The sequence below is a fragment of the Leptinotarsa decemlineata genome, unplaced genomic scaffold, assembly GCF_025532065.1.
Source record: "Leptinotarsa decemlineata unplaced genomic scaffold, Ldec_3_MD MMD2_tig00078346_RagTag_RagTag, whole genome shotgun sequence".
In the NCBI taxonomy this organism is placed as follows: domain Eukaryota; kingdom Metazoa; phylum Arthropoda; class Insecta; order Coleoptera; family Chrysomelidae; genus Leptinotarsa; species Leptinotarsa decemlineata.
Genome location: NW_027412724.1, coordinates 1,073,380 through 1,089,327, shown reverse-complemented (window position 1 = coordinate 1,089,327; position 15,948 = coordinate 1,073,380). Strand labels below are relative to the sequence as shown.

Here is a 15,948-nt window from a genome sequence, read left to right as displayed (position 1 = left end):
ACGCAGCCCGAGTCCATAGAAGATCTTCGCCAACGAATTACAGCAGAGTGTAGAAGTATAACACCTGATATGCTACAGAATGTTAGGAATACATTTGAACAAAATCTGTATTATTGTATTGTAAGCAAATGGGTCACATTTTCAGCACTTGCTGAAGTAGGATTCTACTAAGTCAATTACACATTTCAAAGTACTGGGTTGTCGTTGTTTTTCTTCATAATACCTATATGTTTGAGTGAAATACAACAAATTAGGTATCATTGGAAAGATAATTTTGTGCCCTTTCAAATGATATACCACTCGACCCCACTTTCCATTTAAAATTTTAGGGTTGTTACTCACCCTCGCTAGGGGGTTGAAAAATACATCTAAAATGTGTCCCCCTCAAAAACAAAATCGACCTGTCCGAGCATTTTTGCGTTAAGTTACAAAAAAAGGAGAAAAGCAATGTGCATACTTTTCGTTGGACCACTCTGTATATTAGACAATGGAAGTCCGAACTAGTGAAATTCATCATGAAACATTGTCAATCACCTTCAAACAAACATGTCATATCGGTTTTTAGAGCCTGCGGGATATACCCTTTAAATCATGCAGCCATTCCAGATTATGCCTATCTTGAAGAATCATTAAATACGAAGCAATAAATATCAATCCTACAGTGAACCTTGATCCAAATTCGCCTGGTGAAAACAACAAACAATTGTTGATTTCATCTAAAGATCCACAAACCATAAAAAAATATCCGTTTAAAGTTCAGACTCCTACAAAAAAAAAAAAACAAAACTATAACTCCTTAAAAAATACTGGAAGTCATTTCTCCAATTCCTTCTACGTCTGGAATGCAGCAAGCAAAAAAAACGATCTAAGCAACTGGCTGCAATACTAACCAGTCCAGAAAATATAGAGAAACGTAAAGTGGTACAAGCTAAAAATAAAAGTAAAGAAATGGTAAAGACCAAAAAGGAAAAGAATAAGCTGACACAAATAAAATTTACCAAAACTAAAACTGTCGATAAAAGAAGTCGTTTGTCATCTTCATCTGATGATTCGATTGAAATAACAACAAATGACATCAGCGATCAATTATCTGAATTGTTCTCCAAGTATACAAATTTATGCGATAGATGTGGTAGATTTTTAGACAAAAAACGTTAAAATCCTGTCATCTAACCCAACTTATTGAGCCATCCCACCCATATACTTCGGGTGCAGAATTTTAAAATTTGTGTAATATCTGTTATTTGCAATTTCTTTTTTGTATGATAACTAGTGTATTTGATATAAAAATTAATGTTTATTTCATTGTAAGGAATTTTCAGCCTATTTTGCCCCTAGTATGATTTACCGTAAAAATGGGTTCTTCCATTGCGACTGGCGGGCAGTATATATCACTTAGGCCAACACCATTTAGCCGGTGAGTGTAGGTTCACCATTTTCATCAATCCTGCGAGTTTCATCATTCTACCTTGATGATTACGGAAGTTACGGGGGTGCTTCCATGAAAAGTGAGACATATTCAGATCCTTGGATCTACAATCTGCTCTAAGAACAATGAAAAATTCCATCTTTCGAAAAACAACCAATGCCACAAATTCGTTTTGTGATCCAAAAGGATCAGATAATGTCCAACCGATATTGGAAAAGCATTATTGTTCATCATACCAATATATTCGATTTGAATGAAGAAAGGCCATAGTGATTTTCATGATAGAAGACCGTTACACTAGAAAAAGTTTATCTAGAAGTCGGTGTTCTTGAACATCAAAATATCATAGAACCGAGTATAAGCCCGACAGAGTTTTGTAAAAACTGAAAGTGAACCGGTGAACTGTATTCCACTAACCAAACGCTTAATTTTGATAAACATATTGAGGGAGGTTGTGAAAAAATATTATAATCCGTCATTTTGGTGGCGGTGGCCACTTTGGAGTTGCAGTGATATTGAATCTTAGACAAGAGACGGGAGAGGACTCGTAATGTGACAAGCACCGTGTTCCGTTCAGGCACCAATGTGGTTTGACCAGAGGCGTAACATTTTGTTGGAAATAAGCAGCAAGAAACAATAAATGAAATTTATTAAATGTGGAGTTTTTATTAAACTCTAATGTATGTTTTTGGCTATATTTTTTTTATTTCTAGATTAATTACATAATTTATAATAAACTTGTTACAAAATAATAAAATATAATAAGTAGTAATTGAAACTAAACTCATTAATTCATAATTTCAATTAAATATCATTTAGTAATCTAATAATTTTTCTGAGGAAAGGTGGGTTTGCTAACAGGATCAATTTCTTCTTTAAAAAACAATTGTGTTCTTGCCGACGTTTCGAATTTAAATTATTCTTCAGGACTCGAAAAGTAGTTTCTTCGTGTTAATATTACTATTTTAAAAACCATCAGGCCGATTTTGTACGGCCGGTTTTATACCGGTCGTCCAAATTCCAATAGTGATTCACATGTGGGTACGGGACCTGGCACACACGCTGACCGGTGCCGATCACCGATAAGCATGTGTGCCAGGTCCCGTTCCCACATGTCCACAATCAGCAACTAGCGTAACGCTAGTTGCACACACATCGATTTTGGACGGCCAGTATAAAATCGGCCGATATTTTATTGGTAGCGGGTGCTTGCACACTCACCGGATTTTTATCGGTCAAACAATCAGTTGCTTTGTTGTCGTAATTAGCACGCACTACCAAAACGAAGTTAATGCGTAGTAACTACAATTTCACCGAGCATTCGACACTGGAATGGTCGGTAAAAAACCGGTGAGTATGCAAGAGTGTATTTAGTCATGTACGCCACTACTTCCCGGTACTGCCAGCGGTATTTTACCGGCGACGATCACCGGCCGGCGTGTGTGCCAGGTCCCGTACCCACATGTGGTTCACTATTGGAATTTGGATGACCGGTATAAAATCGGCCGTCCAAAATCGGTGTGTGTGCAACTAGCGTTAGGTTGCTAGTTAGGCGTCCTCTCCCTTCTCTTGTCTAAGTATTGAATACACATAATTGCTTTGTCATCAGAACTATAGGTGTGTACCAAATTTCGAATCAATCAGTCAACAGAAAGGAGCTTACATTTCAATTACTAAATTCGATTCATACACGACGCGAACAAGACGACCTAAATAAATCCTTTTAATAAAAATTGTGGAATCGAATTTGTTGAATTTTTCAAACTCCAAATTTATGAAATTCTTCATAATTTTGCATTTATGTCTCTTTTGGATTCCCATAATGTTCACACTATTTTGCGTCATACTGACACGAAAAATCTCTTGAAATATTCTAACACTTTTTGTTGTTGAATATATTTTAAATAATGGAGAGTACTTCAGACACTTAATAAATATTTTTTACTGAAAATAAAACAAAACAATAACTGTCTATTACTTTATTTTTTCCACGGCGAACCCAATGTTATTTCTTTGTTCTACGTTGCTATCAAGTATATTGTTTTTTGCTTTGTTCCACTATCTAATGCAGTAAAATAATTACAGATTAAGTATCATAGGTCAAGAAACCTATTACAGTAAGTTAGGTTACTCAACCGTAACAAAAAACGAGGACGACATTGGTAATTCGTATAATTGATAATGTTTTTACAATTACTTGTTATCATACATAAGCTCATTTTATAGGATTTCTCTCAAATGCCTGTAACATCTATCAATAGTAGAAAATGTAACGAAAAAGTTGTCCCATAAGTTTGGTAACAGCGGAGTAACTTTTAAAAACAAATAGTTTCAAAAAAAGTTGAATGATTACTCCTTGGCTAATCAATGGTGTTATTAATGTCAAGGTTATTTTTTAGATGGAAACTCAAAACATTTTATGTAGAACACAATCTTGAATTAATTTCGAATTATTTTTCATTTTTTAGTTTGAGTTCTATTAAAGCGTGTTTTTTTTAAGTTTTTTAAACTATTATTCGTTTATTTAATAAAATTTTGAAATATTCAGATCTGAGTACGTTATCCAATATTGCTGTTACCAAACAACACTCGTTAGTAACTTAGTGAATTCTCAACAGACAGGGCTTTGGTTTTCAAGTGTTTCATCAATTCGTTTTCTGCTCAGTTATCCTGGAGTATATATACGTGAAAAGGTTCAAATAATTTTCACCATTAGGATAGACCAAAGGCACGATAAAATGATTGATATAGCATATTTCCGTAAGCAGCGGAGTAATAAATCATTTTCAAGGGGCTGTTCCATAGGCGTACATAAATGAGTCAGTTAAAAAGTGAAACACGTAGTATTCATTTCAAACGTTCAATGTTGTTTCATGATATGTTTGAAAATATGTTTTTTCCGTTAACCAGCTGTCGCACCCCTACAAACGACATTCCTCACAAGTCGAAACTTGTGCGAGCTAAGGACTAACGTGTGATTCCTAACACGGGTTGGACGATAGCAAATGAAAATCGAGCGTTCAGCCTGGGGCTTGAACCATCGACTCACACATAGGCCGATTAACTGAGTGAACAAAGCACCCACGCCCGTCGTCTGCATTCCGAGCATTTTCCCAATCGAACGGTATCGGCTTTGGTTAACAGGTTTGCATTCAAAATTAATCTTTTCGAATACTCGTAGACATCTCAGGTTGGATGTCGTCGAACAAAAGTTCATTTTTATCAAAAATCGTTGCTCCGATCGATTTTACACACGAGTACTTTCATTCAGAAAATTGTCTAAGTAACCTGATTTTGTTGAAAAATGTTGAAAAATATCTGTCATTTCAAAGTTTTGGGGTGTGGACCATCGGGGGTAGTCAATTCCTGACTTTGTAGCAAAACAACTCCTGCATGAAAGCTCAGCATATGAAGTACTGGTGATATTTTGACCCCATCTATACATTCCCTAGAGGGAAAGAGGAATTTCAGGAACAAACTGTATACGGTTAGTCACAATATATGGTTAGTCACAAAATTTTGGAACACTCAGATCAATGATTAATTTCGATCTTTTCAATACTTTCTATAGAAAGCAATTTTTAATGTACCGCATACTTACACAGCTTGCCTGATTATGCCTCTCACCAAACATGCGAAACAGATGAAACTGTGAACATATGTTCGAGACGAGTGTACCAACATAAAAAATGAAAAAATCGTTTTTGATTGGGCCCCAGTATATTTATGAATATTTTTTTCAATTATTCATTTGCAAACACCATTGACTTTCTGCAAATCAATCATCCCAGTGCCGACATTTCCATATTCGGTGACTTCAATGTCCACAATATCGAATGGCTCAAATTTTCAAATAACAACGAAGAACAAGGTCGCGACGCTGAGGCTTCTGCAATAAGCAGTGGACTTACTCAAATTATAAATGAGACAACCAGGATTCCTGACCGTGATAAAGAATATGCTAGTCTTCTGAATCTATACCTAACAACTAATCCAGAAATTCACAGTCATCATAAGGTCTCTATTGGGATCTTCTGACCACAAACTCATTTCAGTGTTGACCATTTCCGAAATTTTCCTCGGCTAGATGTTTGTTTCGGCTCTAAAGATCCATCAACTTGTGTTTCTGAAGTCATAAAAGTTATTCTATCATCCATGAATGCATATATTTCTTTTTCAATGGAACGACCTTCTAACGGAAAACCTTGGTTCAACAAAAATTGCGAGCAAGCTGTCGTCTCCAAAAATCTCGCCGTTCGGCAGTGGCGCAATATTCCAGTACCGAAAACTGCTCGCAACAGCTGTAAACTTAGGATAAATGAAAGCAAAGAACTTCACAATCAGAGAATTAGGGATAAACTGCTTGCCAATCCCGACGGGTCTAGATCCTTCTGGTCGGTAGCTAAAGCTATTAATCAGAACTTTACAAAATCCACAATTCCACCATTAAGACAAGCGGATGGTTGAATTGCAACAACAGCATTAGAAAAAGCAAATCTTCTAGCTGAATAATTTGCGTCCCACTCCACAGTCGATTTTCTGGGAAAGACACCACCCACTATTCCCACACTAGAATCCAAAACGCCGGAAATTACTTTTCGACAGCGTCTAGTCAGGCTAATTTTGAAACAGCTCAATATCAACAAGGCGTCTGGCCCTGATGAAGTGCCCATTATCGTACTTAAAAAGTCCACAAATGAACTCGCACCAGTATTTTGCAGACTTTTCAACCTGTCTTACAAGAAAGGGGTTTTCCTTCTTTTTGGAAAATTTCTCGCGTTCAGCCTATTCCCAAAAAGGACAAGAAAAATCTTCCAAATAACTATATACCAGTCGCTTTGCTATCAGTGATATCAAAAATCATGGATAAAGTCGTAAACCACCATACCCACAAATATTTGGAAGGCTTCAACATCTTGAGCGATCATCAATATGGCTTTCGGAAACAAATATCAACAGGCGACCTTCTATCGTATGTCACCCATATTTGGAATAACGCAATCGAGAAACAAGAGAATCAAGAGCTGTTGCGCTTGATATTTCTAAGGCTTCTGACCGTGTGTGGCATGAGGGTTTGCTGGCCAAACTTCGATGCTATGGCTTGTCGAATCATTTCTGTGTATGGCTCTTCAGCTTCCTGAAAAACGTTTCTTGCAAGTGGCCGTCGATGGATATCTCTTGAATACTTTCACCATCAGCGCTGGTGTTCCCCAGTAATCCATATTGTCTCCAACCCTATATATATTGCTTTGTTAACGACAGCACCTTGTCTCGTCATTCCATTTGGATTCCAGGACATCGGCTACGGAGGCACGTCTTTACCAGCAGCAGGAGATTGCATATCTTGATGAGGATCTGGGAGTGATTTCGAATTGGGGTGAAAGTAACCAGGTTCAATTCAATGCTACAAAAACCCAGAGCTCGGTTTTCTCCAAGAAGATAAATGTCCCCGAATCGGATATAATGATGTGACGTCAGACAATTCCGCTTTCGGCTTCGATAAGTTTGTTGGGGGTTAAAATGGACACCAATATGTCTTGCCACAATCATGTCGCTGGAATTGCAAAGGCTGCTTCTCAAAAGCTTGGAACACTGTTCCGAACCAGAAAACTGTACACAACTTAGCAACTTTTTATGCTTCATAAAGCTCAGATCAGAACTTCTTTGTAGTATTGTTCTCATGTATGGAGTTCTGCTCCCAAACATACCCTGAAGTTGCTGAATTCCATCCAGAAAAGAGCCATATGCCTGATTGCACGTGAACATCACGTGCAACCTTGATAGCCGGGAACATCGAAGAAAAGTTGGAGATTTGTCTCTCTTCTATAGATACTTTTACGGGAGGTGTTCAAGTGACTTGGCACATTTGATTCCACCAAGAGCGGTACATATCAGAAATACGCGACGGACTGTGACTGCTCATCGTTTTTAGGTTCAACTCAGTACACCTCGCGTTTTGTCCTTAAAAAAAAATAAAAAATAAATCCAGATACAAAATTTGAAATTCAAATTGAAAATTTCGAGATTAAAGTCGAATTTTTGAGATGAAAGTCGAAATTTTGATATTGAAGTCGAGTTTCCGGGAATGAAGTCAATATTTCGAAATTAAAGTTGAAATTTCCGAGAATAAAGTCGATGTAAGGTTTATATATAGAGTTGATCATCCGTATTATAACACACTCATCAGCTTTTCGTTGTCTGTGACAACGTTGTGACCCGGCAACCAGAGAATGCATCTATTTTATTCGTTGTGGTCATTGTCCATGGCTGACTACTCTTGACCTATTCCTCAAAATTTCTGCTGACGAAGAACATATTTCTATTAAAGTAATTTTATCGACTAATGACCGGTCAGAGAAAGCGAAATGATCTAGTGAACTGTATTAGTAGAGTTTCGAGTGTAATTCAATAATTCAATTTTGCTATGTGTAATATATTGACCCTTGAATAGTTGAAAGAAGTATATATTTTTTCATTATTATATATAATTTTTTGTCTTCTCCAACTTCTCACTTCTTTCTATTCATTATTTTTTGTCAATTAAAAAAAAGCTAATTTTAATTTTTGTTAAGTCAATACAAAAATTGGAAAGCCTTGGATAACTTTTATTCAACTAAATTACATACTTTCTTAGAAACAGTTTGTGAAATTATCAACAGTCATTCTTTGATCATTATCTTGGTAATAATCAATTGGACAAAATGAATTCATGCACCAATTTTATGGAATCTTCAATTAATGTTTTATATAATTCAAATGCTTGAATGACATTCCCTGATTCGGCTCGCCTAGTATGATGTATTCAAATTTAATGATATCTAATTGGAAAGGGTTAGGCGGAAGCAAGGACATGAGGCGAAGCAATATATGATTTATCTGTAAGGATAAGTCAACTTTCCCGCAAATATTTGTCTGTAAAATTCAAAATTCATTATATACAGGTGGGAAAAAAGATTTTGGCTTTCTACTTCTCCATCTTGATACAAAAAAATGTGGGAATGTGTCTTCGATGACAGCGCGTAATGACATTCATTATGTACAGGTATTGTGACGAGACAAATTATTATTTAAAAAAAATTGGAAAGCATTCTGGGCTTTGATTATAGACAAATTATAGAGAAAAATATTCCTTCAAGGGGTTGCATGGTCAATATTATTGTGCCAATATCGAGTTTTATCAATATATTGAACGTGTAAGGAGTACATTGGAAGAATAATATTGATGACAGTAATATTGCAAAGTTGTATGTTAGAAATCTCTATATGAGTGTAAGTCGATCCGCCGGTAATATTGTGATATAAAACCAATACAACTACTCGTAGGTGTTGAAACAGTTGTTCATCCATTCTTAAAAAGAATGCATTCATCTGGCTCACTGTTGGGTCCTGTAAGCAATTCACTGATCCGTCTTTTCCAGCAGATTTTATTCCACTTGTTTTTTCCTCCTTCCCCTCCTCTTCCAATACGGTCAATAATATGCAAAATACGAAAGCTTGTGAGATTTTCCAGAAACACGCTGTTTATCATCATTCTCGATATGAAAAAATATATTATAGTATTTTATTTGTCTATTTCTTCCTGCTAGTTTACTTGGTGATATTTAGTTTATTATCTACTCCAAATTACATTTACCGTTTTGAAAAGTTAGTGACTTCAGAAGAGAATAGTCATGTGATTCTGGTCTTTGGAAAAAATGTTCATTTTTGGATTCACCGGTTTGACTAATTGAAAATTCGCCTAGTATTTTCATTTCAAAAATGTGTCAATGCAATGAATGTAAAAAACCCTATTAACTTTGAAAACATTTATAAATTATAGAAGAAAAAATCTTGAATTTTTCAAATAATGCAAAATTAAGAGGCGCATGTAAATTTTTCGTAGTTTCTCACAATTTCTTATATGCACGAGTTGGATTTTTAAATACAGTTCTAAACATCATCGTAGAAAAGATGACGGGTCTCTATAAGCAATCATAGGGGCTAACTTTTATTTATATGGAGAATAAGTATCTACTTGAGGGGACCTTCTATGCAATTTCCTGAACCATGCTAGAAAGCACGTTAAATAGTATGACCTTGTTAATCCTTGGAGAGCACAACCACTTTCACAGGTTGTCCTTCGTAAGGGATCGACTACTGTTTAAATCAAACACTCATTTCAGAATCCATGTTTCAACATTCTTAGTGCATAATTTTGTTTGTTTTTTTTTATCAGTAAAGTCTTCCAAGATTTTTAATTTCTAAGCACTTACAAAGGCGAATCCCCGGTATTACTTCAACATATATCATAAAGTATAATCTTCCTCTTGAAGATGATCACTCGGTGATCGAAACACCTGTCGAGGTGTCAAAATAAGGATTTGGTGTTGGAAAAAAACTCCAGTGATATTCATTTATCAGAAAGATTCAACGGAACACTTTTTCTAAACACCAAAACCTCACCAACTAAGTTGGCATAATTAGAAGATTTATAATTCACCAAACCAACTCTATATTTTCAAGAGATGATCTAGATTTATGTTAAACACAGCCAGTCATTACAATATAATATTGTTCGATGTTATAGTTCTGGAGTGTGCTAGAAGTATTTTTTTATGATAATTCTATGCTAGAGGTTTCAATTTTAGCCTTCTGTTCCATCGACAGTAAAATGTTGAAGGCAATCTTTGAATTTTCAATGAGAATCCACATTTGTTGAATATAACCTGTTTTTTCAGTTGCTTTTCATGTATTTCTGGCCACTAGAAATCAACTATCATCTGGTTTCGCTACACAGTAGCTTCATCAGTTAGACTCGAAACGCGTTTACATATGTTCATTTACTTTTTTATAGGAAAGTGGCCTAGTGAAAAGCTTCTTGTCTACTAATTTGGGAAATTTGAAATAACATTCCTTGAAAACAGGATATCTTAAAAATATTCTTGTACCGGTTGAAAACACTTTCATTTATATTGAAAAAACATTTCGCCATATCACAGATATATGAGCACAAAAGTGGTCATAAAGAATTGGTCTTTGATAAAAGTCTAAGAATTCCCAAAACAGCAAATCAATATTCTTTTCTCTCTTTGTTTGTATCTCGTCAGATGACGCAAAAATACCAGTTACTAAATTATTCAATGGAGCTCCTTTTTAACCAATTCTCTATTTCTAATTCTTTGTAGGAGCCGAATGTGAGAAGTTGAAATTTAGTTGCCCTGTATAACGACAAACGACAAATAATAAGTCATGGTCTTATTCAAAAATTTATAAACCAGTTCATGCATAATTGAAACGTGATTATTTCAACTCATGGCCAATTGAAATCACAAAAGGGTAGCATTAATTTTCTCAAGTTAAAATTTTTTTAGTTCACTATTATGATAAAGTATAGATGAGGTAACAAATCGAATAAGAATTCAAGATCAATGATTTGTTATTCTGTATTCTTCGCGAAGTCAATGCATTCATCGACATAATTCATCAATAAAAGAACAGTGATTATCTTGAAAATAACGTTACATGTTATTTTATGAAGTATCGTTTGTTTATATACTCATTATCAGCTGGCATTGTATTATTTATAAATACAATTATTTTTCTGTGATCTCAATATAATTGGCAAAGAAAAGTGTTTCATTTTGTACGCACCTGAGATTTCAAATTACCCAGTAAACCTTTTTACACATAAAAATAGGAAAAATATCTTCAAATGATTAAATAACACACGAAATTTCGGGAAAGTGATGTAATTTCTTTGAAGAAAAGAGAATTGGAACTTTCTATGTTTTTATCACTTTTATTTCTAATTAACATTACTGCTATTTCGTCCTATAATGACATTTTCAAACTTATGCATTAGCATTAGTTTGATGTATTAGTTTAATGTATTAGTTAACATTAGTTCAATGTATAAGTTTGAAAATATCCTTATAGGATGAAACTGCAATAACGTTAGTTACAAATAAAAGTGGTAAAAAACATAGAAAGATTCAATTTTCTTTTCTTCATTATGATTTCCTACCACGTAGGTAACGGCTACATCCATCAATTTAGTAATCTCTTTGGTTTAATACTTAATAAATTACTTTATTTTACGCAACGCAAAAATAAAAATAGCACTACTTGTACTTGAATATCACTTAACTAAACTATGATTTTCAAATCGTATGATATACGGAGTATGTTTGTCCTTTCGACTAACCATTCTAGGAAGGCTGTATCTCTAATGAATGACTTGGGGTCAGTTGGATGCGATAGATCAAGTAATTTTTTTTGGTGGTCATTATATATGGTCTTTTCTGTATACTCGGTAGCTTTAGTTCCGAGATTTGTAAAACCACAGTATTTTTTCCTGTTCGTTTGGTTCCTACTCCAATTTGTCTCTAATATAGTGTTTTAGTTATTCTTGTCAACATAGTTTTTTCTGAACTTCCACATTCCTTCGATATTTTGCAGTATTTCTAGTGCTTGAAATAAGTGCAGTGGCCATTCCTTCATCCGACTAGCCGTTGGCATTGACTGCTGCATCAAATCGTCAACTGTAACACCCGGGCTGAAGAGACCTGGGCCTAAGAAAGAAAACGCGTTTTTTTGTCCGAAATCGGCATTATTCATCAATAATTTCCATACTTACCACTTTTGTAGAACGATTTATCTTTTGACTCAAAATAGGCCTCAGTTTCAGCAATAACCTCTTCAGTCAAGCGAAATTTCTTACTGATGGGCATTTTTTGAGGTCTGCGAACAGAAAAAAGTCGCTGTAGGCCAGACCTTGAGAATACAGTGGATACGGAACCAATGCAAAGCCCAATTCATGCAATTTTGCCATTGTTTTGATTGACATGTGACACGGTGCGTTGTCTAGATGAAACATTTTTTTCTTTGCCATACGCGGTCGTTTCTTTGCGATTTCGGCCTTCAAACGTTCCAATAACGCTATATAATTTTTACTGTTGATGGTATGTATATCTCTTCTAAAAGTAGTCGATGAATATTACACCACCCACATCCCAAAAAAACCGAGGTCATAACCTTCCCAGCCGATTGTTGTGCTTTCGAGCACTTTGGACGAGGTTCACCAGCTGCTCTCCACTCAGATAACGATCGTTTTGATTCCGGAGTGAAGTGATGGATCCGTGTTTCATTCATTGTCACATTTCTATGGAAAAACATCCGGTTTGTTATGTTTAAACATTGCTCAGAAGCATCAAGACGTTTTTGGTCAACAGTGACCTCGCGCGGCACCCACTTTGAACAGAGCTTTCTCATAGTCAAATGTTCGTGCAGTATAAAGCCATGCCGGTCTTTTGGTATCTTTACAATGTCAGCTAACTCACTTTTCGATCATTTAAAATGATTTTGTGAAGTTATTTTGTTTTCTGGTGTTATTGCAAAATTTGCACCTCCACTGCGTTCTGCATCATCGGTGTCTCTACGACCACGTTTGAAGTCAACAAACCAACGTTTAATTTTCATCGTGGGGGCTTTGAAGTAGTAATATTGAAGTTTACAAAAATGGGTTTTGAAAACATTCGGTACTCTCATCCTCGTAAATACGGACAAGGCTCAAGATCCTCCGTTCCTGCTCAAAAAGGCATGGTTTCATAAGGAAGTATGGACTGAATCTTTGCAGGCAGTGTTTTATAGAAAATGCTTTGAATATTGGATACAAGAAGTTGGACTAAGTTTCTGATGTTGTTGTAAATTAATACCACTAGAGTTTTTTCCCAACTCCAAATCGTTATTATTAACACCTCGACACGTGTTTCGATCACAGAGTGATCATCTTCGAGAGGAAGATTAAACTGTTTAATCTTCTTCTTGAAAATGATCACTTGGTGATCGAAACACGTGTCGAGGTGTTAAAAATAACAATTTGGTGTTGGAAATAAACACCAGTAATATTCATTATTACACCAAAGGTTCCAAACAGTGCATCACAAGTTGATGTAAATTGTTGTTTCTGAAGGAGCGGAGTCCTTATAACACTTTTCAAGCCATTGCTCCGCTTGAACGGTATTTTTCCCATCAAAATTAAATCACGAAATTGTTTCTGATCCGTTGAAAATAACAAAAGTAGTGCCACTTTTAACAGAATAACTCACAAACTTATGAGTAAAATATTATGAAATTTCAACAACTTTTTTTTGGAGGTTAGTACTTATTGAAAAAGTGATGAATGCAATAAGACTATCGCCATCTATGTGTTACGCCCGAGATTTTTCAATCCATGGTATACATAGCGCACGATAACTTTCGAGGACGATTTTTTCTTATAAGTTTAAAAAAAAAATCTGTTTAAAATCTGTTTTTCCGTTAACCAGCTGTCGCACCCCTACGAACGACAACCCTCAGAAGTCGAAACTTGTGCGAGCTAAGGATTAACGAGGTCTTACCTTTTAACGTGTGATTCCTAACACGGGTTGGACGGTAGCAAGTGAAGATCGATCGTTCAGACTAGGGCTTGAACCACCGACCAACACGGCAGTCAATTCGAGTGAGTGAACAAAGCACCCACGCCGAACCGCTTGGCTACCGACTGAAGTGTCTTACGTCTATCCCTTTTGAAACCAGTATATTCTGCCCAAAGGGAAAAAAGCTGTCTGTTCATTCCATTTCTTGTTAATCTCCTCTATAACCCGTTTATTGATCTTTCCCAATTCGTTTTCAGCTCATTTGACTCTGTAAGTGATATCTGATTAAATTCCATAACGAAAGTTTGCAGTGCAAACTGAATAGCAAAATGTATTTTTTTTTAATTCAATGTTTATAGAAAAGTAGTTGATTCGAAAGATTTTTTCGTGTAATTTAATAATTATATTAAAGTAGTTGTTTCAAGATGGTTTTTTCTACCAGTTTGGGTCTGATGGAGAAGTAGAAAGCAAAACCTTTCTTTACCTAAATTACTCTTTCTTATGAATATGCCCCTTTCCATTTATCTATTATTTCTTGTTACTTGGGTCAGTTCATATCTGTTAGAGGTGAAATGTCAGTAAAATAAAATAACATTAAAGCTTCACGCAGTTGACTACAATTTGTAAATCATTTTCCAATTTACTATAAAAAAGAATATGCCAAAATGAAGTTTTGCAATTATTCACGCTGTATTATATATAAATGCACTTACTCGTTCTAAATCCATTCGTGAGTGCAGCAACCTTTCCAAATAAATTACATCCATATTTTATATCTCAACCGAGTGTGTAGTACTCGATCCTTTCGATATCGAATAGTAGGCATATACATTTATTATTGAACTGTACCATTCGTTTTATATCTGACAACAATCAGCGCACTGCTATTACCTGGGTTCTGGTCAATTGACTGCAAAATTACTGTTAATAAACGGTTTGTTAAAATTAAAATATCTCTGGTAATGGGAACAAAAGGATCAGCAACAATGTAAATAAACATCTAGAAAATTGAATCTGTTGGTATTGAGCTAGCGTAAACGTTTTTCGATATCCATATTGTTTACCATCGCCATTCTTCAGTGAATATTTAGATTGTTTATGTGTAACTACTTTGAATTGTGATCGTACGATAATTGTGGTAATGTGGTAGTGAAAAAGTGGCAGGTAATTTTTGTGTTAGTTTTTTCAAGTAAATTTGGGATTTTGTTTTGAATTTTAGCATTCAATATAGTATTTTATCTTCGGATACCATATTCTAAAATTAATACAATTATTGACTCACAGACAAGTCCGTTCTGTTGACTCTCAATTCTATTAAAAGCAATCCAAATTCCTGGGAATCTTCATGGATAACAAATTAAAATTTGATCAACATATTTCAGCTTTGAATAAAAAATTGGCATCAGGATGTTATGCACTTCGAATAGTTTCAAATGAACTGAGTTCATCCACATCAAAAATGGTATATCATTCCCTGATTGAGTCGCACCTGAGATATGGTGTTACCTTCTGGGGATTTTGCAGTCAACAACTTTTTCATTCAGTGTTTGTTTTGCAAAAGCGAGCGGTTAGATACTTATGCAAGGTGGGAGTACGTGAGTCATGCAGACCATTATTTTTGAGAGAAAAAATTCTCACTGTTACTTGTATTTTCATACTTGAAACTGTTTGCCTGATTTACAAAAAACATAACATGGTTGGATCTCCGGAACCTACAAATTACATAACCCGGCGAGTAACTGAAAATAAAATACATCTTCCTGTTCCAAAAACAAGCCAGACAAAGTATTCTTTAATTTATGAAAGTAAAAAGCTGTATAATCACATACCTTACGAAATTAGGAAGGAAAAAAGCTATAAAAAGTTCAGAAATCTTATTAAAGATGCCCTTACAACTAAAGCGTACTACATCTTGATGAATATTACAATGGAACTTTACTGTGATTTAATATAGGTGTTTTTTTTTTGTTGTTTATATTGACACCTATACTTTAAATTATATTTTATACTGGGATATATATTATTTTATTGCCATGGCACGTGAACTTATGTTCAAATTGTATATATTTGTTATTTACATCTTTTAAAAGGGACTATACAAACTACACACATCGGAAAAGTCTA

The 15,948-nt window shown here is 35.0% G+C and overlaps 1 protein-coding gene and 1 pseudogene across 3 annotated transcripts in view; both read left to right on the top strand.

The window, feature by feature from the left end:
- Positions 1-15,948, top strand: part of Wdr62 (WD repeat domain 62) — a 172,354-nt gene that overhangs the window by 21,664 nt on the left and 134,742 nt on the right. The window lies entirely within an intron of this gene.
- LOC111507353 (small ribosomal subunit protein uS14-like) lies at positions 12,838-13,095 on the top strand (annotated as a pseudogene).